Source organism: Biomphalaria glabrata, chromosome 1 (genome assembly GCF_947242115.1).
Source record: "Biomphalaria glabrata chromosome 1, xgBioGlab47.1, whole genome shotgun sequence".
Classification (NCBI taxonomy): domain Eukaryota; kingdom Metazoa; phylum Mollusca; class Gastropoda; family Planorbidae; genus Biomphalaria; species Biomphalaria glabrata.
Window position 1 is genome coordinate 71,872,367 of NC_074711.1, and position 23,452 is coordinate 71,895,818.

Sequence of the window (23,452 nt, forward strand, 5' to 3'; positions counted from 1 at the left end):
ATTCCCAAATAAAATTGATCCTAGTTCCTACACTTGAAAAGTTTTGGATCCCTTCCCTGAATTTAGTTGATAGATTTCTGTATTGGGAATGTTCAAAGTCAAGTAAACAATGTCAAGGCCGTAACATTGACCTCAATGCAAACTGAATAAAACGAAATTGAGCCATAAACGGAAGGGCTCAGAAAATGTGGTTTCGCAGCGCTAACAATTACACACAAAAATATCATATAACTTGTCAAAATAATAGCTTATCAACAAGGAGACAGAAGACCATACATTAAATACACCAAAAAGCTTGCTATTTTATAGTTTTTACGTTGTAGATAAATTTTGAAACGAAAACTAGAAATATGATGAAAAGAAAAAAAACCCACAAAAGTAAACATTAAAGCCAATTTAAATTATGTAGAAATAATTTAAGATGAATTAGAAGCAATACATTTATAAGACTGGCTTAGGATAGAAATGTTGACTTCATAGTTTTAGTTTTTTTAACTTTTAAAATAATTTTCTTTTAAAATGTCCTTAAAAATTAAGTAGCTATTGACGTCACCTTTTGCGCGATTGAACTATAGGAAGTGTGAGTCTCTGTGTGTGTAAGCCTGTAGTTGTGAGAGTCTGTGTTTGTGTGTGTGCCACACACTAGCCCCAGCGTGCAAAACTCATTATTGCTCTTTGACAAGTTTGATATTTGCTGATTAATTAGTTCAGACTAGAGCAACACTTGTTTACGAGGCTTTGTGTTGCGTATTAGGATCATAGCGTATTGAAAATGCTTGAAAAAGTGCTAAACAAAATGAATTGGTAAAAATATTTCTAATCGCTGAGATTTATTGTTGTTAATATAGATCCATGGTTAGTCTAGGTCTAGTCTAGGTCTAGATCTATTACAAATTTAATTACATGGCTGATCCAAACTAATTGATACAATAACACTTTTTTTTTCTTTTTTTTTTTTTTAATATTTTTATATATGTTTTTCTTGTTTTGTGATAGCTCCCTGTGGGGCTAGCAATCAACTAAGAGCTCCAAGTGATAGCTCCCTGTGGGGCTAGTGATCAACTAAGAGCTCAAGTGATAGCTCCCTGTGGGGCTAGTGATCAAATAAGAGCTCCAAGTGATAGCTCCCTGTGGGGCTAGTGATCAACTAAGAACTCAAGTGATAGCTCCCTGTGGGGCTAGTGATCAACTAAGAGCTCCAAGTGATAGCTCCCTGTGGGGCTAGTGATCAACTAAGAGCTCAAGTGATAGCTCCCTGTGAGGCTAGTGATCAACTAAGAGCTCAAGTGATAGCTCCCTGTGGGGACTAGTGATCAACTAAGAGCTCCAAGTGATAGCTCCCTGTGGGGCTAGTGATCAACTAAGAGCTCAAGTGATAGCTCCCTGTGGAGCTAGTGATCAACTAAGAGCTCCAAGTTATAGCTCCCTGTGGGGGCTAGTGATCAACTAAGAGCTCCAAGTGATAGCTCCCTGTGGGGGCTAGTGATCAACTAAGAGCTCCAAGTGATAGCTCCCTGTGGGGCTAGTGATCAACTAAGAGCTCCAAGTGATAGCTCCCTGTGGGGACTAGTGATCAACTAAGAGCTCAAGTGATAGCTCCCTGTGGGGCAGTGATCAACTAAGAGCTCAAGTGATAGCTCCCTGTGGGGCAGTGATCAACTAAGAGCTCAAGTGATAGCTCCCTGTGGGGCTAGTGATCAACTTAGAGATCCAAGTGATAGCTCCCTGTGGGGGCTAGTGATCAACTAAGAGCTCCAAGTGATAGCTCCCTGTGGAGCTATTGATCAACTAAGAGCTCCAAGTGATAGCTCCCTGTGGGGCTAGTTATCAACTAAGAGCTTCAAGTGATAGCTCCCTGTGGGGCTAGTGATCAACTAAGAGCTCAAGTGATAGCTCCCTGTGGGGCTAGTGATCAACTAAGAGCTCCAAGTGATAGCTCCCTGTGGAGCTAGTGATCAACTAAGAGCTCCAAGTTATAGCTCCCTGTGGGGGCTAGTGATCAACTAAGATCTCCAAGTGATAGCTCCCTGTGGGGCTAGTGATCAACTAAGATCTCCAAGTGATAGCTCCCTGTGGGGCTAGTGATCAACTAAGAGCTCAAGTGATAGCTCCCTGTGGGGCTAGTGATCAACTAAGAGCTCCAAGTGATAGCTCCCTGTGGGGCTAGTGATCAACTAAGAGCTCAAGTGATAGCTCCCTGTGGGGCTAGTGATCAACTTAGAGCTCCAAGTGATAGCTCCCTGTGGGGGCTAGTGATCAACTTAGAGCTCCAAGTGATAGCTCCCTGTGGGGGCTAGTGATCAACTAAGAGCTCCAAGTGATAGCTCCCTGTGGGGCTAGTGATCAACTAAGAGCTCAAGTGATAGCTCCCTGTGGGGCTAGTGATCAACTTAGAGCTCCAAGTGATAGCTCCCTGTGGGGGCTAGTGATCAACTTAGATCTCCAAGTGATAGCTCCCTGTGGGGGCTAGTGATCAACTAAGAGCTCCAAGTGATAGCTCCCTGTGGGGCTAGTGATCAACTAAGAGCTTCAAGTGATAGCTCCCTGTGGGGCTAGTGATCAACTAAGAGCTCCAAGTGATAGCTCCCTGTGGGGCTAGCTATCAACTAAGAGCTCCAAGTGATAGCTCCCTGTGGGGCTAGTGATCAACTTAGAGCTCCAAGTGATAGCTGCCTGTGGGGCTAGTGATCAACTAAGAGCTCCAAGTGATAGCTCCCTGTGGGGCTAGTGATCAACTAAGAGCTCCAAGTGATAGCTCTCTGTGGGGCTAGTGATCAACTAAGAGCTCAAGTGATAGCTGCCTGTGGGGCTAGTGATCAACTAAAAATTAAATTGAAATGGTAACATGTTTTGTGTCTCTGCTTGTGTGTGTGTGTGATGACGGTAGTCCATGTTTAAATGCACTTAGAGAGGTCCATGCTACTTGCAATGTAGTATGACAGTATGTATAGAACAGTATTGAAAACTCTACCACTTGCAGAGGTCAGTGAATACAGCAATTGTTAGAAATCGATTTATATAAAAAAGTGACATAATATTTTCAATGTCTGTTATTGGACATGTAGAAATAAGAAATGTTTAACTAATTAAGTCAATCACACTTATTGGAATATCGAGTCAAGTCTCAATTGTCTGATATCTTCCATATTAAGATCCCTTTTACATAGTGGGGAAATCAATGCTGTTATATTTCGTGTAATTCGATTATTATAGTGGTACAACTGTTTTGAAAAGTCCCGATTCGGTAGTCTAATATAAGCACTTCTATAAAAGGATCTAAATCTCTAAATCTCTAGGATGCAGATCGATTTTAGTTGAACGACTGATAATATCAGTGTCCTATAATGAAATCGGATGTGACCTACTTTTAAATGACAAAGTTGTGCTCTTTATGTGTTTTGTTTTCAATTGATGAGTTTTCTATCTCTTTGAGCTTGTCTGCAATCTAAAACCTTGCACAGAGAATCCAGAAGAAATGATCCAACACTTGAGCCTGGACTTCGTACGAACTGAAGTTTTCCAATTAGAGCACACATAGTAAGGGCAATAATATTATTATAGGCCAGTCAATTAATTCACGGATGTTTATGTTCTTGGAGTTTCAAAATAATCGCAAAACAATCTGTTATAGAAATCTGGAACAAATGGAATCTGTTATAGAAATCTGGAACAAATGGAAGCCTTTTGTAGATAGACTTTTTATTTACGAAAAATAGATGGAACCAAACATATTTTTATTGTTTCTAATTAAAATATTCATAAGACATCATCAGGGATATTTCATTGGGGATATGAGCTAATTCCCTTCTATAGGCTGTAACAAGCTGTCTGCTGTCATTAATATTTTCCGTACATATAGATTCAAATGACCAAACATTTAAAATACAATCATAAACACAATATACACGAACAAATAGTCAAACAAATATTAATAAATAGATTAACGAACAATTAGAAAACATTTTCAAAGCTTAAAGAACCTTGACGAACATGAACTATCTCGAGACAACGAGCAGACACGAACAAACTCTGATCATGAATATTGTCATACTTAAACACTGAAAGACTCTCTGATAATTTTAAACACCATCAATTTTTTCGTCTGTTGTTAAAAATCACTTTAGGATCGAGGTAAAAAATTCTGTTTCAATTCTATGTAGAGCGAATAATTAAAATTAAATTCTGCGAAAAAAAACTATTCAAATTGTTTAAATATCGCGCGATTAGGAACTTGAACTCTTCATCTGCAGTACGGCTGTGTGATATTAATATTAGAAGAAATAAAGCTCATAAGTAAATGAAGTATGATCTGTAATTGGTAAACATTTACAAACATTATTATATGTTAAAAAATATTAACAAACTTTTAACTCAAAAGAAGCGACTGCTCATGTTCAATCTGTGCAAGTAGGGAGCAATCATTGAACACACAAACACAAATTGACACATTAAAAATGTGTGTGTGCAGTCATAAATACTATAGTTATGCAGTTAGTACAGTCTAGAATGTTCACGTCTGAAATGTGGTTAGAATCAAGGATATGTGTTTATAAAACAAATCCAAATACATCTACATTTCACTTTCCATATCTTACAAGTAATCCTTACAATTCACGTGCCTTCTCCTATACGTCTGCACGCGTTTGTCACGTTTTGTATTTCATAATTCTACTTCCTGTCTCCAAGCTCCGCCTCCACTTTTTAAAAACTATCTCATCATCTCCAAAATAAAAACAAAAGGTTAATGCGTGGGTTTAGCAGATACCTGCATGCATTTAGGAGAACTAAAAAAAAAAAAAAGAAAAGTAAACTTAGGCATACAATGTATATATGATAAAACTTGACAGTAAATTATAGACTGTAAAACTACTAGATCATTATCTTAGACAAAGAGACCTTTTTTTTTTCCCCATATCTTCATTGTTCACGCAAATATACATCGCACTTGCATTATTTTTTTTTGTTCAGTATGCATTTTGTTTCCCTCACTGAGTGAAGAATCTATTTGTGTCTTTTGTCCGATGCTAACACAATCTTTCAGATATACACATTTTTACGACAAGAGATGACTCAGTTTTACGACAATCTCACGCGCATACCAAACGGCAACCATTGAGACTATAGCAGTAGGTCCTGTAGTTTAAAATCACATAGTTTTCTATTCAACAGTCTTGAATGGACGAACACCTACTCGAGAAGGAACTTGTATGAATGTTGTCATCGTTCTCTAATTCAGTGGCGTAGCTTGGGATTTGGTGGCCCGGGGGGCTTGACCTCTTTACTGGTCCCTGCATTTTGACATTTAACACCATGACATGAGATAACGGCGTAATATTTAATGTAAAACAAATTTCGAACATTCATTTGGGGGCCCTCCTCAAGTGGGGCCTCGGGGAAATTTTTTTAATTCGGACCCTTCCTCTCCCCCACCCTAGCTACGCCGCTGCTCTTATCAATGAGTAAGTTTTTTGTGTTTTAATCTTAATTATAATTTGAAGACCTGAATTACATCAATGGATAATATTCACTTGTACTAAAAAAAAAGCGGTTAAAGCCGGACATTTTCACACTTTAGCCTAGTGGCCACTAGACGGAGAACATGGCCCCCAAATAGAAGGACATGACCTCCTTTTGAAAAAAGGTTTGGAAACACTACTAATGAGGAATAGTAACATAAAGATAATGACGTTATATTCAACATCAACACATGAAATATACTTTGTAAAGTTAATTTTTGAGCTGTTCTCCTTTCCTGAGTTTCCATTGGTTTTCCCTTCTCTACCACTGATCGTTACACTTCTAGCTCAAGCCACTTTTAACTGAAATATGTTTTTGAAAGTCTCTGGTTATTACAAATTGCTGTGTACTTTTACCAAATCTTGGAGCGCCAATGTAACGGAAGTACAAAGTACGCCATGTTGCATGGTTTTGTTTGTTTTACATTTCGTAATGTGGGGTCGTTATATCCGTCGCCGTTTAACTATTCCGTCAATGACAGGTGACATTTAGAGCTGCGGTGTCATTCGGGTTCGTGTCTTACCAAGAAGTCAATATTTTCTATTGATGAGACAGTCGACCGAAGACGTACTTCATTTTTTGTTCTTTCCCCGCTCTCTTATTGTTCAGTCTCTCACTCGTTCCATTGAAATGTTACGTTGTTTTATATCTCTTTAGATTTAAAACTCACTTACTCTCTATGTCTCTCTTTCTCACTCTCCTCTCTCTCTCTCTCTTGATCTCTGTCTCGGTCAATAATGTGTGCATGTCACGCACGAGTCTCCATGAAGTTTTTAGCCCACGACTTCCACTCCGTTTCTGACACCAAAAACTATTGTTAAAAAAAAATTATTTTAAAATTCAGATTTGAATTGAAACTCTTCTATTACGTATATACAACGCCAATTAAATATCTTTTTCTTTGAAACATATCCATCGAATTTTCTTCCATTCCGATAGCTGTTGAATGTATCCAACTGCTGACATTGTAGAAACAATGAGTGACAGACATCTCTTTTTTATAGTTTTTTTTTCAAATAAGTAATTTATGTTACACAGACACACACAATTAAAATGTGATGACGTCTTCACCAGGTACGAACATTTCGATTAGGTCAAGATAGACAATTTGCTTTTTTGTAATTTGACGTTTGTAAATAGTTTCCTTAGTTGTTGTTTATTGTCTTCGTATAGATGTTGATAAGTATATCGTATTATAAGCCAGAACCGGCTTTAGGCAATTGGAGGCCCTAGGCGAAGTGAATAGGATGGCCCCAAAGGAAATAAAAAAACAAAACATTAAGGCAGAAAAATACGCATTCAATTAAAAACCTTCCTGTATCTAAAATCTAAACATTTGTGAACAGGCATTGAATTATAGTAGAGACGTAACGCTAGGCTACTAGACATAGTGCCATAGAGTCCTGCTATGTTTGAGAACGAGGCTAGTAGACATAGAGCCATAGGGTTCTGCTATGTTTGAGAACGAGGCTACTAGACATAGTGCCATAGAGTCCTGCTATGTTTGAGAACGTGACTAGTAGACATAGTGCCATAGAGTCCTGCTATGTTTGAGAACGAGGCTAGTAGACATAGTGCCATAGAGTCCTGCTATGTTTGAGAACGAGGCTACTAGACATAGTGTCATAGAGTCCTGCTATGTTTGAGAACGAGGCTAGTAGACATAGTGCCATAGAGTCCTGCTATGTTTGAGAACGAGGCTACTAGACATAGAGCCATAGAGTCCTGCTATGTTTGAGAACGAGGCTACTAGACATAGTGCCATAGAGTCCTGCTATGTTTGAGAACGAGGCTACTAGACATAGTGCCATAGAGTCCTGCTATGTTTGAGAACGAGGCTAGTAGACATAGTGCCATAGAGTCCTGCTATGTTTGAGAACGAGGCTACTAGACATAGTGCCATAGAGTCCTGCTATGTTTGAGAACGAGGCTAGTAGACATAGTGCCATAGAGTCCTGCTATGTTTGAGAACGAGGCTAGTAGACATAGTGCCATAGAGTCCTGCTATGTTTGAGAACGAGGCTACTAGACATAGTGCCATAGAGTCCTGCTATGTTTGAGAACGAGGCTAGTAGACATAGTGCCATAGAGTCCTGCTATGTTTGAGAACGAGGCTACTAGACATAGAGCCATAGAGTCCTGCTATGTTTGAGAACGAGGCTACTAGACATAGTGCCATAGAGTCCTGCTATGTTTGAGAACGAGGCTACTAGACATAGTGCCATAGAGTCCTGCTATGTTTGAGAACGAGGCTACTAGACATAGTGCCATAGAGTCCTGCTATGTTTGAGAACGAGGCTACTAGACATAGTGCCATAGAGTCCTGCTATGTTTGAGAACGAGGCTACTAGACATAGTGCCATAGAGTCCTGCTATGTTTGAGAACGAGGCTACTAGACATAGAGTCCTGCTATGTTTGAAAACGAGGCTACTAGACATAGAGCCATAGCGTCCTGCTATGTTTGAGATTTCATCCATGTTTCGCAATATTTTCTATAAACATTGGAGTCCTGTGCGAGGCTCCCATCAATCGGAGAGCCTCGGCGGCTGCCTAGTTTGCCTAAGGCCGGCCTGGATAAGCATTAATTACATCAGCACACATAAATAGAACACAATTAAATATGTACAAAATATCAAACGTAAAAAAAATATCAAGTACAAAATATCATAAGTGCACAATATCATAAGTGCACAATATCATAAGTGCACAATATCATAAGTGCACAATATATGTGTGTGTGTGTTTAGGTATTTCATTGGTCTAGGGGCACACTACGGAACATGTTACGACGGTTTAGTTGTTGAGTATAAATTGGAGATATTTTGTTTTTCTATAGAGAAGTATTCGAAACTTTCACATTGAGGTGGAAGAAATGTGGAAACCTTTTTTTTTTGTGTGTGAGGACGTGAATGAGTTCATCCAAAAGTATTCCACATCAAACATTTAAAAATAAGTATTGCGTGTGTCAGTGTGTCATCAAACATTTAAAAATAAGTATTGCGTGTGTCAGTGTGTCATCAAACATTTAAAAATAAGTATTGCGTGTGTCAGTGTGTCATCAAACATTTAAAAATAAGTATTGCGTGTGTCAGTGTGTCATCAAACATTTAAAAATAAGTATTGCGTGTGTCAGTGTGTCATCAAACATTTAAAAATAAGTATTGCGTGTGTCAGTGTGTCATCAAACATTTAAAAATAAGTATTGCGTGTGTCAGTGTGTCATCAAACATTTAAAAATAAGTATTGCGTGTGTCAGTGTGTCATTAAACATTTAAAAATAAGTATTGCGTGTGTCAGTGGGTCATCAAACATTTAAAAATAAGTATTGCGTGTGTCAGTGTGTCATCAAACATTTAAAAATAAGTATTGCGTGTGTCAGTGTGTCATCAAACATTTAAAAATAAGTATTGCGTGTGTCAGTGGGTCATCAAACATTTAAAAATAAGTATTGCGTGTGTCAGTGTGTCATCAAACATTTAAAAATAAGTATTGCGTGTGTCAGTGTGTCATCAAACATTTAAAAATAAGTATTACGTGTGTCAGTGTGTCATCAAATGGTGAATGATAATGATAGATAACTTGCCCTTGTGATAACACGCTATCAGAGAGAGAGAGAGACAAAAAAAGGGAGAGAAAGCGTGCTATGGTTATCAGTGGAGAAAAGGCGAGCTCCACATCAAATAGAAATATATCGGTTTAGAAATTACAGTAAGTGTCATTAAGGGGACACGCCCCCCCCCTCCTCCTTCTTCTTTGGCACCCTTCACGCCATCCCTGACACACCGTGAAGAGAATCGCACGTGTTGTTACGTGAGTGGCGGGAGAAAAGTTCATTGAAGGAAGGAAGTATGGCTGCCGAACATCGTCTGCTGTCTAGTGTTATCTCTCGGTATATTTTTCACCGTACCATTGGAGAGTTATAGGAAAGTTATAAATCTAGAGTTCAACAAAATTGTATATCTACAGAGTGATTAGGAGTGTGATATTTCTAATATTTCAGAACATCCGTTGTACTAAAGAGTTGGCGATAACCTAAAAAACATGTGGGTAAAGCTTTATTATTATTATTATTATTATTATTATTATTAATCACCCTTTAGGTTTTAAAATGTTTTCAAGTGGAGTTATTAAGAAAAATATGTGAAAGTTAAGTCCCCTTTTCAAACCAGCAAGACTCTAGGGCAGATGATGTAAAGTCCTCTGTTTCTGTGGACAACGTTTAACTAGGGTGTCATGTGGCTAGCACAACAACCAACCGTCTTTTCTTTTCCCCAACTAATGCCAGGTACTCATTAGAGCTGGGTATTCTCAGAGGCGCCTTTTAGATCCCGAAATTTAAAATCCTAGTCTTCAACAGGATTCGAACCCCCAATCCTCCGGTTCGTAAACCAAGTGCAAGAAATTCGTATTTATTAAGTCTAGTTTACTAAGACTGCGCTTAAGTTGTAGTATACCCTCTCGGGGAAGGCACACAGAATAATAATGTTTTTTTTTTAAATATTTTCAATTGGTTAGAACAGAGTTGTCAAAACTGTGTTCCGCGGAACTCTAGTGTTCCTCAAGGTCTGAATAGGTGTTCCACGAACTACTGGAATAATTAACAAGTAGGCCACCACGTGAATTAATCTGTCTAACAAAAAGCAGTGTTCCGCTAAATACTCAGAATGTGCGAAGTGTTCCGTTAAGCAAATGTTTGGGAAACACTGGGAGAGAAGTTAAAGTATATTTGATAGAAATGTGTGAACTATCTGAGACAGAAGTTAAAGTATATTTGATAGAAATGTGTGAACTATCTGAGACAGAAGTTAAAGTATATTTGATAGAAATGTATGAACTATCTGAGACAGAAGTTAAAGTATATTTGATAGAAATGTATGAACTATCTGAGACAGAAGTTAAAGTATATTTGATAGAAATGTGTGAACTATCTGGGACAGAAGTTAAAGTATATTTGATAGAAATGTGTGAACTATCTGAGACAGAAGTTAAAGTATATTTGATAGAAATGTGTGAACTATCTGAGACAGAAGTTAAAGTATATTTGATAGAAATGTGTGAACTATCTGAGACAGAAGTTAAAGTATATTTGATAGAAATGTATGAACTATCTGAGACAGAAGTTAAAGTATATTGGATAGAAATGTGTGAACTATCTGGGACAGAAGTTAAAGTATATTTGATAGAAATGTATGAACTATCTGAGACAGAAGTTAAAGTATATTTGATAGAAATGTATGAACTATCTGGGACAGAAGTTAAAGTATATTTGATAGAAATGTATGAACTATCTGAGACAGAAGTTAAAGTATATTTGATAGAAATGTATGAACTATCTGAGACAGAAGTTAAAGTATATTTGATAGAAATGTGTGAACTATCTGGGACAGAAGTTAAAGTATATTGGATAGAAATGTATGAACTATCTGAGACAGAAGTTAAAGTATATTTGATAGAAATGTATGAACTATCTGGGACAGAAGTTAAAGTATATTTGATAGAAATGTATGAACTATCTGAGACAGAAGTTAAAGTATATTTGATAGAAATGTGTGAACTATCTGTGATAGAAGTTAAAGTATATTTGATAGAAATGTGTGAACTATCTGGGACAGAAGTTAAAGTATATTTGATAGAAATGTATGAACTATCTGAGACAGAAGTTAAAGTATATTTGATAGAAATGTATGAACTATCTGAGACAGAAGTTAAAGTATATTTGATAGAAATGTATGAACTATCTGAGACAGAAGTTAAAGTATATTTGATAGAAATGTATGAACTATCTGAGACAGAAGTTAAAGTATATTTGATAGAAATGTGTGAACTATCTGAGACAGAAGTTAAAGTATATTTGATAGAAATGTGTGAACTATCTGGGACAGAAGTTAAAGTATATTTGATAGAAATGTGTGAACTATCTGAGACAGAAGTTAAAGTATATTTGATAGAAATGTATGAACTATCTGTGATAGAAGTGGAAGCATATTGGATAGAAATGTGTGAACTATCTGAGACAGAAGTTAAAGCATATTGGATAGAAATGTATGAACTATCTGTGATAGAAGTGGAAGCATATTGGATAGAAATGTGTGAACTATCTACTCAATGTTATACCATGGCTCAACGTTGACGTTTAAATGTTTATTTTAGAAATGAAAAAAAAAACGAAATTGTTTGTGCATTTGTTAGGGCTGTGGCGTTGAGGACTGGTCAGTCAAATGAAGAGATAGAGAGAAAGGAACATTTAGGGAAACATGAATTGTCAAAGTATGAAGAGACAGAGAGAAGACGAGATAGTAGTTTTAAAGATTCTAAAAACGAGTCGGGTGATCAGATTTGTTAGAACTTCGCTTGTTTCTGTAGTTAGTTCACTTTTAAGTTGATTCAAACTCACTTTCACCTATCTCTTAGTCTGTTGGAGCACCACTTAAGCCGGTCTCTCTCCATTCCTGTGTTTTGCCTTGGAAAGAATCTCTTTCAATGACAGACTCGTCCATTTTTTTGTGTAGTCTTCCCTGTATCTGTCTGTCTCTCCTTCTTCTCCATGTACTTTCCCCTAAACGAAGGTCTTTGCGATCACTGAACACCTTGTAATATGGCCATAGAGTTTTAGTTTGCGTTTTTTTACATATTTAGCAGGACATCGTGAGATCCAATAGCTGTAGTAATCCTGTCTCTAATCTCTTTGTTTGCGATGAGGTCATTATGCCTAGTTTTAAGTATTTCAGTTATAGATTTTATTGCAATACCTCTGTTCAAGTCAGAACTTCATGGAACCTGGAATCTATCTATCTATCTATCTATCTATCTATCTATCTATCTATCTATCTATCATCTCCAAACAGATAAACAGCTGTATTTTCGAATGAGTATATTACCATTCATCACAAAAAAAAAAGCTTTTTTTAACTCATCTCAGATGACAATATATTATTTTTATCTCAAATGATATATCTTAACGCCTCTCAAATGAGATATCTTGACTCCTCTCAAATGACAAAAATCATCACAAAAATGAGTATAAACCTTGTATTTCAATATTTCCGTCCATTGTAGTTCATCTATAGAAAAACATGCACTGTAAATATTCAACAGATTTTGTTTTGCAATTTAAATTCTAGACCTATTTCTGATTTGTTTTTTGCAGTGACGCTCCACACAGACACACACACATACATATCTTCTCACACATTCCAACACTTTTGTCTTCATTTAAACAGAAATAATGGCATTCACCTTGCCTCTGCCACTAATGCCGGCTTAGGATACACCAGACGATCGGAATATCGGTCCCCGCGCCTTCTGTTAGTTCCAAGAATCGATACTTAAAGTAAATGAGATATCAGACGTCAGACAACACACACACACACAAACAAAGTACAGAAACCCTCCAAAAAATAGTGTCACAGAAAGAAAGAAAAATACAAGAAATATTTAGCACATCGTCTGCTATTACTAAGCGTCTTTGTCCAACGGAGTTCCTTCCGCTTGGTTGTAATCTCATCCAATCAAGTATTCTTTTTTTTTCCTAAGCGAAGAAATAGCTTTAAATAAATATACGAATACCTTTTTTTTAATCATTTTTTTTATTCAATTAAATCAAAACCGTTTAGGGATTACAAGCACGACATAGCCCAAAGTGTGCCGATGTGCCAAAAACTCAAAACTGAAACATAAGCTCATAAATGGATTCTTAGGTATATTCGCTTTACAAAACAATGCGAAAGTGCACTTTAAAAAGCCTGTAAGAATATTTGTGCACTTTTTTTGCTATAGAGAATAGAATTTCGTAGTTCTCTCGCTAGTAGCAAAGATTGATGGATATTATTATTTTTTTTTTTAGAAACAGTGAAGTTTATGTAAAACGTCCTTGACCTGTTTTATTTATTTCGAAATCGCAACCAATCTTTTAATTTAATGACGTTTTGATCCGCATCAGTAGTATGTGTTTTTTTACAACGCTTATAGCAAGTCTCTCTGTGTGATTTTTCGACCACTTCTGCTCATCCAATCTTCATCAAATTTGATGACAACACATGAATCTATAAAAATAAAGCAACCAATGAGATAATCCATTAGTTAAAATTAATTAGTTTTGTTTTTATAAAGAATATGTAGAAACATGCACCCACACTCGGAGTCGAAGACGAAGCCTTAGTATTACTGTATATTGTTGTGTGTGTGTGTTTTTTTTTTTTTTAGGTAATCTGGATTGTTTCATTACTTGATGGAACCAACAAACATCTAATGTGTTCTCTGTACATTCTCATTGTTAGTGGCAGAATACTCTCTTTTTGCATTTCTCTTGATTAGATTTTAATTTATTGCCGTGACAACTTGTTAGCATTCTGTAAACTCTCAACCGATAGTATATCTGGGTTTTTTTTAAATTTGAGAGTGAAGATGGATGGAGGAAATTGATTTTGATATTTCCATTGAAAAGTGACAGATGTTCCAGTATTTATAGACAACCTAAACATATGCAAGGCTGGATAATTACGAACTAGTTAAAAGTATTTTGACATTCTGACAATGATCCTTCAAAATATTGTAAACCAACGAAATTTATTTGTGCTCTGTCTTGCTGTTTTCCACTGTCTTGCTGTCTTCCTCTGTCTTGCTGTCTTCTATCTTACTGTCTTCTGTCTTGATGTCTGCTTTATTTTATTCACTTTTATCTTACTTTCAGTTAGTTGCGCCAAACTCTTTTATAGACACGACATGGACAACATATAGACACGACATGGACAACATATAGACACGACATGGACAACTTATAGACACGACATGGACAACTTATAGACACGACATGGACAACTTATAGAAAGGACATGGACAACTTATAGACACGACATGGACAACTTATAAACACGACATGGACAACTTATAAACACGACATGGACAACTTATAGACACGACATGGATAACTTATAGACACGACATGGACAACTTATAGACACGACATGGACAACTTATAGACACGACATGGACAACTTATAAACACGACATGGACAACATATAGACACGACATGGACAACATATAGACACGACATGGACAACATATCGGCCATTCGCCATAAACCTTACAGAACAGAGCAAACAAGCCCGAGGATGTGTGTTATCTCATGGAGGCAACTAGGGCCTTGGACCAAATCTCTGTTTGTGACCGCAATCGTAGCATGATAGATGGGCGTCATATGACAGACCTTCATATCATTCAAGGAAATGGAGATCTTTTTGAGGTTTTCCCCCTTTATGAGTTATTCTCTGTTATAATTGACGTTAAAAAACACAGCAAGAAAAAAACAATTCCTCCGGTCACATAGTTTTCTCTCATTTCCACTTTGTATTTCACCATTCACTTGCCGTTATCTGTTTAGCACACCATCTGTCTCTTGCTGTCGTGAATCATGGGCGGCACCGGATCAATTCGATGTGGGTATCAGATTCGTTGAGGCATTCTCAAATCTACCATCTCTATCATCAAAAGAAAAGAGTTTGTTTAAAAAAAAAAGGTCTTAACACTGTGCTCAAGTTTTCAGAGAATCAGATGGATTTGTACTCAAAGTTTCCGTCAAAACAATATGTGTATATCTGCCTGTGAGTGTGTGTGATCTTTCGCCCTTCCTTCTCCTTGTGTGTATCTGATAAACAAGCCCTAAAGATTAGTTTGAACGTTTCTGATATTCAGAATCATAGTTGGGAGGAAAAACGTGTTTCTTTTCTTTGAAATGTGTCCGTTCATTGCTCAATACTTGTAGAAGGATAAGGAACAACAAAACGTTGGCTTTGGGAGCCCAAACTATTATTTACGCCGCCTCTGGTGAACCCGCTTACGCCATAAAAAAAACAATGCAACTACTCACTCCCAAAACATGTAGGGTCACGTGTGTGTGTTGATGTTGACTCACCCTCGAATCATTAACTCGTTCAGCAAGAAGGGCCCGTAATCAAAGTTTGGCATGAAGCAAGGGCAGACAAGTGAGGAGACGTTGAAGGGCCAAGGAACTTAAGCAAGGACCTCTCTCTACGTATCAACAAAATCTCGGGAGGATTCCACCTGTGGATTCCTAACTCTTGTCTGGTTATTTGGCAAAACAAATTAATTAGGGGATCAGTGGTGGGTGTGATCTTTCATTACTTTTAAAGCAATGCATCAGCTACATCTTTACGACATTACTTTTATAACAATATTGAATCTACATATTTACGACATTATGTTTATAACAATGTATAAGTTACATCTTTACGACATTACTTTTATAACAATGTATAAGTTAGATCTTTGTGACATTACGTTTATAGCAAGGCATAAGTTACATTTTTACGACATTAATTTTATAATAATGTATAAGTTACATCTTTACGACATTACGTTTATAACAATGTATAAACTAGATCTATCCCACATTATTCTTTTCAGTAAATCAGCTATATTTTTACGAGATTGATAACCTTATAGATATAATCTTATTGCTGTACAGAAAGCACCGTTAGGTATGCATTAATGCTGTCAGTGAGTTTAAAACCTAATTAAAGTCAGTATCTATCATGATCTGAGAGTGCTTTTTTTTCCGACACGCCATCGATTATTTTACTCCGGACAATTTTTTTTTCCTCCTCTTCGGTCGCCTCCATTGAGTGAAAGTTGTCTCGGTCGAGTGAGTTTTAACTTACCGGTCTGACTAGTTACTAGACTACTATTATTCACTTTATATGCTGTTGTTTTTGTTGTTCCAACTTAATCATCCATAATCTGAAACCAATAGATGAATACAATAGAAAAGATTATTTAAGAAAAGCTATAGAATATATTTTGTGTTCCTCATGTACATGATATTGGAAGTGTATAAGTTCGAGAGGATAGACAAATGTTTGGTGGCTTGTGAATACGAATTTAAATATCTGATTAGGATTAGAATTGGTGGATTAGAATTAGTGTATTAGAATTGGTGGATTAGTAGAATTGGTGGATCAGAATGGGCGGAGAAAAAAAAATCTTCTTGTGAAGTTCAACATTTAGAAGAGTATAAACACCAAAAACTCCGAGCTAGAATGCACAATATTATTTAATGTTAAGACTAATCTAAAGAAAGGATTTTACTTTTAACTTTGACTTTTAACCTTTGACCTTTAACCTTATGGAACTTCTAAAATAAACTTATTTCTCATTCTAACCAAGACGGGACTAGAATGCCACAGAAATCTCTAGCAACGGAAGATACATAGATCAAATACACGGGTTCACGAATAGAAGAAAAGATATCAATTCTATACATTTTTTTTAGTACATTTAGAATGTGAACACTAGTTTCTATTTATTTATTGTTTCCGACAGGTTAGCAAAGAAAATGTACATCATTAGTCTGTTTATGGAGTGTTTTTTTAAGGTAGCTAGTAACTGTCATAGTTTAAAGGTAGCTAGTAACTGTCATAGTTTTAAGGTAGCTAGTAACTGTCATAGTTTTTAGGTAGCTAGTAACTGTCATAGTTTGAAGGTAGCTAGTAATTGTTATAGTTTTAAGGTAGTTAGTAACTGTCATAGTTTTCGGATAGCTAGTAACTGTCATAGTTTTAACATAGCTAGTAACTGTCATAGTTTTGAGATAGCTAGTAACTGTCATAGTTTTAACATAGCTAGTAACTGTCATAGTTTTAAGGTAGCTAGTAACTGTCATAGTTTTAAGGTAGCTAGTAACTGTCCTAGTTGTTAGGTAGCTAGTATTTGTCATAATTTTAAGGTAGCTAGTAACTGTCATAGTTTTAACATAGCTAGTAACTGTCATAGTTTTAAGGTAGCTAGTAACTGTCATAGTTTTAAGGTAGCTAGTAACTGTCATAGTTTTAAGGTAGCTAGTAACTGTCCTAGTTGTTAGGTAGCTAGTACTTGTCATAATTTTAAGGTAGCTAGTAAATGTCATAGTTTTAACATAGCTAGTAACTGTCATAGTTTTAAGGTAGCTAGTAACTGTCATAGTTTGAAGGTAGCAAGTAACTGATAGTTTTAAGGTAGCTAGTAACTTTAATCATGTAAGGTAGCTAGTTACTGTCATAGTGTTAAGGTAGCTAGCAACTGTCATAGTTTTAAGGTTTAAGTTTTAAGGTACCTAGTAACTGTCATAGTTTTAAGGTAGCTAGTAACTGTCATAGTTCTAAGGTAGCTAGTAATTGTCATAGTTTTAAGGTAGCTAGTAACTGTCATAGTTTTAAGGTAGCTAGTAACTGTCATAGTTTTAAGGTAGCTAGTAAATGTCACAGTTTCACTTACTTGGTGTCGGACGAGAATCCATAGCTTTTACATTATTAGAATCACCATGTCAGACAACTATAAATAGATAGTTTTTTTTTGGGGTGGGGGGGTGGGGGGGGTTGGCATTTTTGAGTTCAAAATAGAGAAAAAATTGATTGGAAATATTTTAAAAGGTATACTATCATTTTAGTTGTCACGATTTAACAATGTAAATGAAAATCGATCTGATCAACTTTGGTCTAGAACGCAGAATTACTTATCTCCACGTATCTATTATTATCTATTCTTATTCTTCGTATTCTTATTTTTTATTATGATAAATATGAATTAATTTTCATTCTCTAGCACTGCCAGGGTCAAGTTTAGTCAAAGGGAAACATTATTATTGTGTCTTTTAAAAAAATGCTCAATCATCGCGTCGGTCAGTATTCAGATACTCCGGAACTTCTCTCATATTAAATGAAATGAACTCAGTGAATTTATTGAGTTTTGTATTCATGATATTCAAATCTAGTAATTATTAAGATAACAAGTGTAGTGAAATTGATTTTAGGTCAGAATCGATAGCTGCAGATATACGGGTGATCACACTGAAAATATGAGAGAGAGAGAGAGAGAGAGGGGGGGGGGAGGGAGGGAGAGAATAGTGTGGTACAACAGAACTGAGTAAAGAAAGAAAAAGTTGCAGAGATTGTTGGTGCTGAAGTATGACACGTCACTGTCGCTGCAGACGATGGAAGTTTATTTTTAGATCTTCCCGAAATAGCTTTTTTAAAAAAAAGATCCAATGCCGCTACACACATATAGGCTGCGTGTGTTTGTGTATATGTGTGTATTCGATTCCGTCTTATTAACTCTAGATCGTGTAACGTCAACGACAAATGTCGCTGGTTCTATTTTTAGCCCATCTCCGAGAAAAGACTTCTTACAATTGTGCACAGCAACGATCTAGACTTGAAGTTGTTCAGCCTCCTGACAGTTGCACTGTTAACCACAAATCATCTGCTCCCACACGGCAAGAATAGGCACTTCCGGGTTCAAACTAAAGTTTAAGCATAGGCATAGGCATAGTGTTTAGGCATCGACTCAACGTGTTGATCTAGGTACAGTGTCGCGAGGTGCTTAAACAAATGTAGTGTAGAATGTGGTATGTCAGAGTTATATATAATAATAATAATAATAATCTTTATTGTCCGTATGGAAATTTGTCTTACAATTTGTGCATTACACCAAACAAAAAAACATTATAACTATAAGAAACCAAAGTGTACATTCAGACCCGACTCACTCATAATTTACATGTGACAAAGTTTATATCAGATTGTTCCTATTTAATGATTTGATTGCCAGGGGAACAAAACAGTGTTTGTGTCTGTTTGTCTTTGCTATCGGTGTCTTGTATCTCTTTTGTGATGGTAAAATCACAAAATCCTGACACAAAGGGTGATTCTTTATTTCTAGGATCTTGTTAGCTTTTTTTATAGATGTTTGTCTCAAACAGCTGCCAAAATGGGGCTTGTTTGTTGATTGGGGTGCGAGTTCCGAACCTTTCGTCCTTGTATTGACAGGACCCTCATGTCTTAAGCACAACCAGATTGTCTAGAGAGGGTCAGCATAAGTGCACATAATAAAAACCACTGAGCCTAGAACCAATCGTAGAAGGACTCAGGGCGGATTTAAGTATGTGAAGCCTTCGGGGCAGGATTTTTGAGGAGACCCATTAAATTTTTTCGAAAGCTTTACTTAAGATCCACTTATGAATAAAAATACTTATATCTAAAGTCATGCTTTATTTTAGAAGAAAGAAATAGAATTCTTGAAAAATAAATTGTAAATCTAAAAAAATATTAATATGTATATTTTAGTATAAAAGTGTTTGTTTTTTTTTAGTTTGTGGAGGGTAAGGTCCTTAGTAGACGGACTTTCGTATAACCGGAGCTGGATGATCTTATTCTGAGTATGTTACAAGTGTACACTTCTTAATCAGGACATTTTCTTTTTACCAGAAGTAATAATGCGAAAAAGAAAAACAAACTGAAGCATATCACGTGAAGTCTTTATAAGATTGTACATTGATTTTTTTTCACTGCTATGAATAACAGTTATCGTAGTGCATCTCAGATTTTTATCAATCTATCAAAGTAAAAAGGAAATTTGAGATGAGATATCGAGGAAGATTAGAAACTGGTATCTTCTTTTTCTTAAAACTTCAGAAAACAGCATCAGAAATCAATTAGGTTCCTCCATAGCTACTTCTAAGTAATCAGAACAAAACATAGGACCGTTTGTGTGAATACAAACAGATAAGTTCTTGTACTACACTTTGTCGAGCATATTTCGAGTTACAAAGCTATTGATTTTATGGTTCTTAAGGTTTCAAGAGATAACTCTACTGAGAAAGCCTGCAAGGGGAGAGAATCATTATCTTCCTACGAAGTGAAACCAATGTGAAGCTCAACATATGTAACCGAGTAAAATAGATGCCCTTGTCTTTTAGCAGTAGACCTAGCCTACCAGTCTGATAGTGGTCTCGTACGATAAACTAGATGGATCTCATGCTAGAGAACAGATGAGGATGTGTGTCTTACTGGAGAATAGAAGACAATATATGTGTAGTGATAGAGAATAGAAGACAATAGTTCTGTGTCCTGGTAGAGAATAGATTTATGTCCTGGTAGAGAATAGAAGAAATAAGTTGTATGTCCTGATAGAGAATAGAAGGCAATAATTGTGTGTTCTGGTAAAGTTTAGATTTATGTCCTGGTACAGAATAGTAGACAATAGTTGTGTGTTCTGATAGAGAATAGATTTATGTCCTGGTAGAGAATAGAAGAAAATAGTTGTATGTCCTGATAGAGATTAGTAGACAATAATTGTGTGTTCTGGTAAAGTTTAGATTTTTGTCCTGGTACAGAATAGTAGACAATAGTTCTGTGTCCTGTTAGAGAATAGATTTATGTCCTGAAAGAGAATAGAAGACAATAGTTGTGTGTTCTGCTAAAGTTTAGATTTATGTCCTGGTACAGAATAGTAGACAATAGTTCTGTGTCCTGGTAGAGAATAGATTTATGTCCTGATAGAGAATAGAAGACAATAGTTGTATGTTTTGATAGAGAATACATGGGAAGAGTTTTTTTTATATTCCTCTTGTTGAGCCAGGAATCTACGAGAGATTTTGTAGCTTTAAGTTAAAAACAACCAATAGAAAAAATAATACTTTTTAATAACAAAGCTAATCTAAGGGAAAGAACCGCTAATTACTGCCATTTTTCTGAAAATTACAGGATCTAGCTCCCTTTCTGCTAAACCAAAACTAATTAATTAATTCTAAATGATTTACTAATTGGTTAATTTTTGGATATATTCATGTTTTTTCATCAACAATCAATAATTATGCAAAATTTCAACTTAATCCGAGAAGAGAAAGTGGGAGAAAAAAATGTGTCAAAATAAGGGGATTAAATCCATATAAACATCCACATTCTCATTAAGGAGCATTTATTCCCCCTTATTTCAATATCTAACAAAATAATTAATCCCCAACAACATATCACCATATCTTGTCAGGTTTAATTAATAGTTTTGCACAATTTTAACTTGATGCGAGAATGGGAAACGGGAGAAAAAACATGTTCAAACCTTTTAACCAGACAGACAGACAAACAGAGTACGTTGATATAAGTTTTGTAAAAGAAAACAATTCACAACGTCCCAAAAAAAAACTGAATATCTTCAACGAGAAACTGAATTGTTTGATAGAATTTGTATAGCTTGATTGGATACACTAGGCTATGATGTAACAAATATATCTAAATTCGGAAAAATGCGCTTATTCGTAATGCGTTTTTTAAAAGCATTAATATATATAGAGTTGATAAGATTGTGGAAACTGGAGTAGGTATATGTACTACATCTAATGGTGTTAATTGTTTGATAAAAGATGGAGAAATTTATATACCATTGTAGTCTTATTCATAACTATAAGGAGTAACGTATTAGTATTATTTAGAACTACTGTAAATACACTTTTTGTGACCGGATAACAACTACTAGTCATTTCATCAAATAAGTTGACTGAATCACTGACTGTAGTATCGCTAATGTACTCACACTTGTCCACTATAACCACGGGCGGACTGGGTGACAAAATCGGCCCTGGCATTTCTAGTCAATGCGACCCACTAATTGTATGCCATATGATGGACATCCAATCATACCTGTCAATTGTGTAATAATATTTTGTTCGTTAACAGCGCTTTACAAATAAAATTATTATTATTATATATCGAAAGTATTTTGCTATATGAATACTTTATTATGTGATTTGATTTTGAAACTATCTGACCAGCACTAATACTAAATGAATAAAATATAACACTTGGAATGGTGAATTTCTTATTATAAAAAAATGTCTGCTCCCTATACATTAACATACACATGTATTTAACATTCAAATTCAAGGCATCATTCAAAGCTGGTTTGGTCCTATTGTTGGACACAACTCGATGTCAAAATCATCTTTAATAAAGGTACAAAAGTAACAAGGTTACAAATTAAAGCGAGATGGTCGACTTCAAACAATGAAGCTGCCTTTGTCTTGATTTCTCCTAAGGATAGCTTCTAATTGGGAAGAGTGAAGACATTTTTATTACGATAACTGTAACAGCATCCAAGAGCTTAAAGACACCATTTAAAGGATAGATGATAATACAAATAGTTTTTTTTAAAAAAAGATAAAATAAGTAAGCACAGTATTTTGCAATTTTTAGTTATTTATTAATAAAAAAAAAAAAAACTTAATATCTAATGTAAGTAAACATCCGGTACTAGGACTAGAACTTTGTACCTTTGGTATAGAGAGTGAATGTTCTACGCAAGTGCCACACGACAATCAATGTCTAAGAAATTTATTTATAAGTAATTTGAGAAATCCCCTTCTGAAAGATAAATCTACAATTTTTTAATTCAGTATTTTGTAAATATTGCTTTAAAATGTTGAACGTAATCTGAATTTAAAAATTGTATATGTTTTAAAACATTATCAGTCCAAAGATAGAGTACGTTTAATAAGGACTCTATATTTAACCTAAAAAAAAATCAAAATTTACTAATACTTTATTAGTTAAACATCAATTTCCAACAGTAATCTGTAAAGGAATGACTTTTTTCGGTTTTTTATTTTCACAGCACAACGACACAGAGAACTCCTATGAGTCTTTTAATAAGAACATTTTGCATTTTATTTGATTATAAATCATTTTTTACAGTGAATAGTCCAAATGGCAAAATATTTCTAAAATGTTTTTTAAATTCATCATTATAAACATTTTACAAGAAAATAAAATTATTTGTATGTATTGTAATAAAATTTACATTTTTCAAATGAAGTGCATTTCTTTTGTAAACCAATATTACTTTGAATAATGTATTTATATAAATAGAAACTGTTAACAACCTTTATAGAGTAAGCTACCATAGCAATGTTTCGTTTGCAAGTACTATCACATACCTATATAAAAACTTAGTTTTATTTAAACAAAGAAAAAAAAAAGATTGAAAAGTATAAGCCCACACATTTCACGGCAGTTCAGAAGGCGATGTGTGCATTATATTTTGAAATTCGTGATCCCCATGGCGCCTCTCAGTCCACCCAACTCCAGCGGGTACCTGACTTTAGTGGGGAG

At 35.5% G+C, this 23,452-nt stretch overlaps 1 protein-coding gene across 4 annotated transcripts in view; it reads left to right on the top strand.

Moving 5' to 3' along the window:
• LOC106077487 (sodium/potassium/calcium exchanger 5-like) overlaps positions 1 to 23,452 on the top strand; it is a 71,391-nt gene that overhangs the window by 5,625 nt on the left and 42,314 nt on the right. Inside the window, exon 1 of one of the 4 annotated variants that reach the window (XM_056012555.1) lies at positions 9,198 to 9,565. The exons of 2 other annotated variants lie outside the window; for them this stretch is intronic. The gene's annotated coding sequence lies outside the window, so the exon portion shown is untranslated. Of the gene's footprint in view, positions 1 to 9,197; positions 9,566 to 23,452 lie in introns of those variants that run through there. One more of the 4 variants, XM_056012547.1, reaches the window with a different exon arrangement.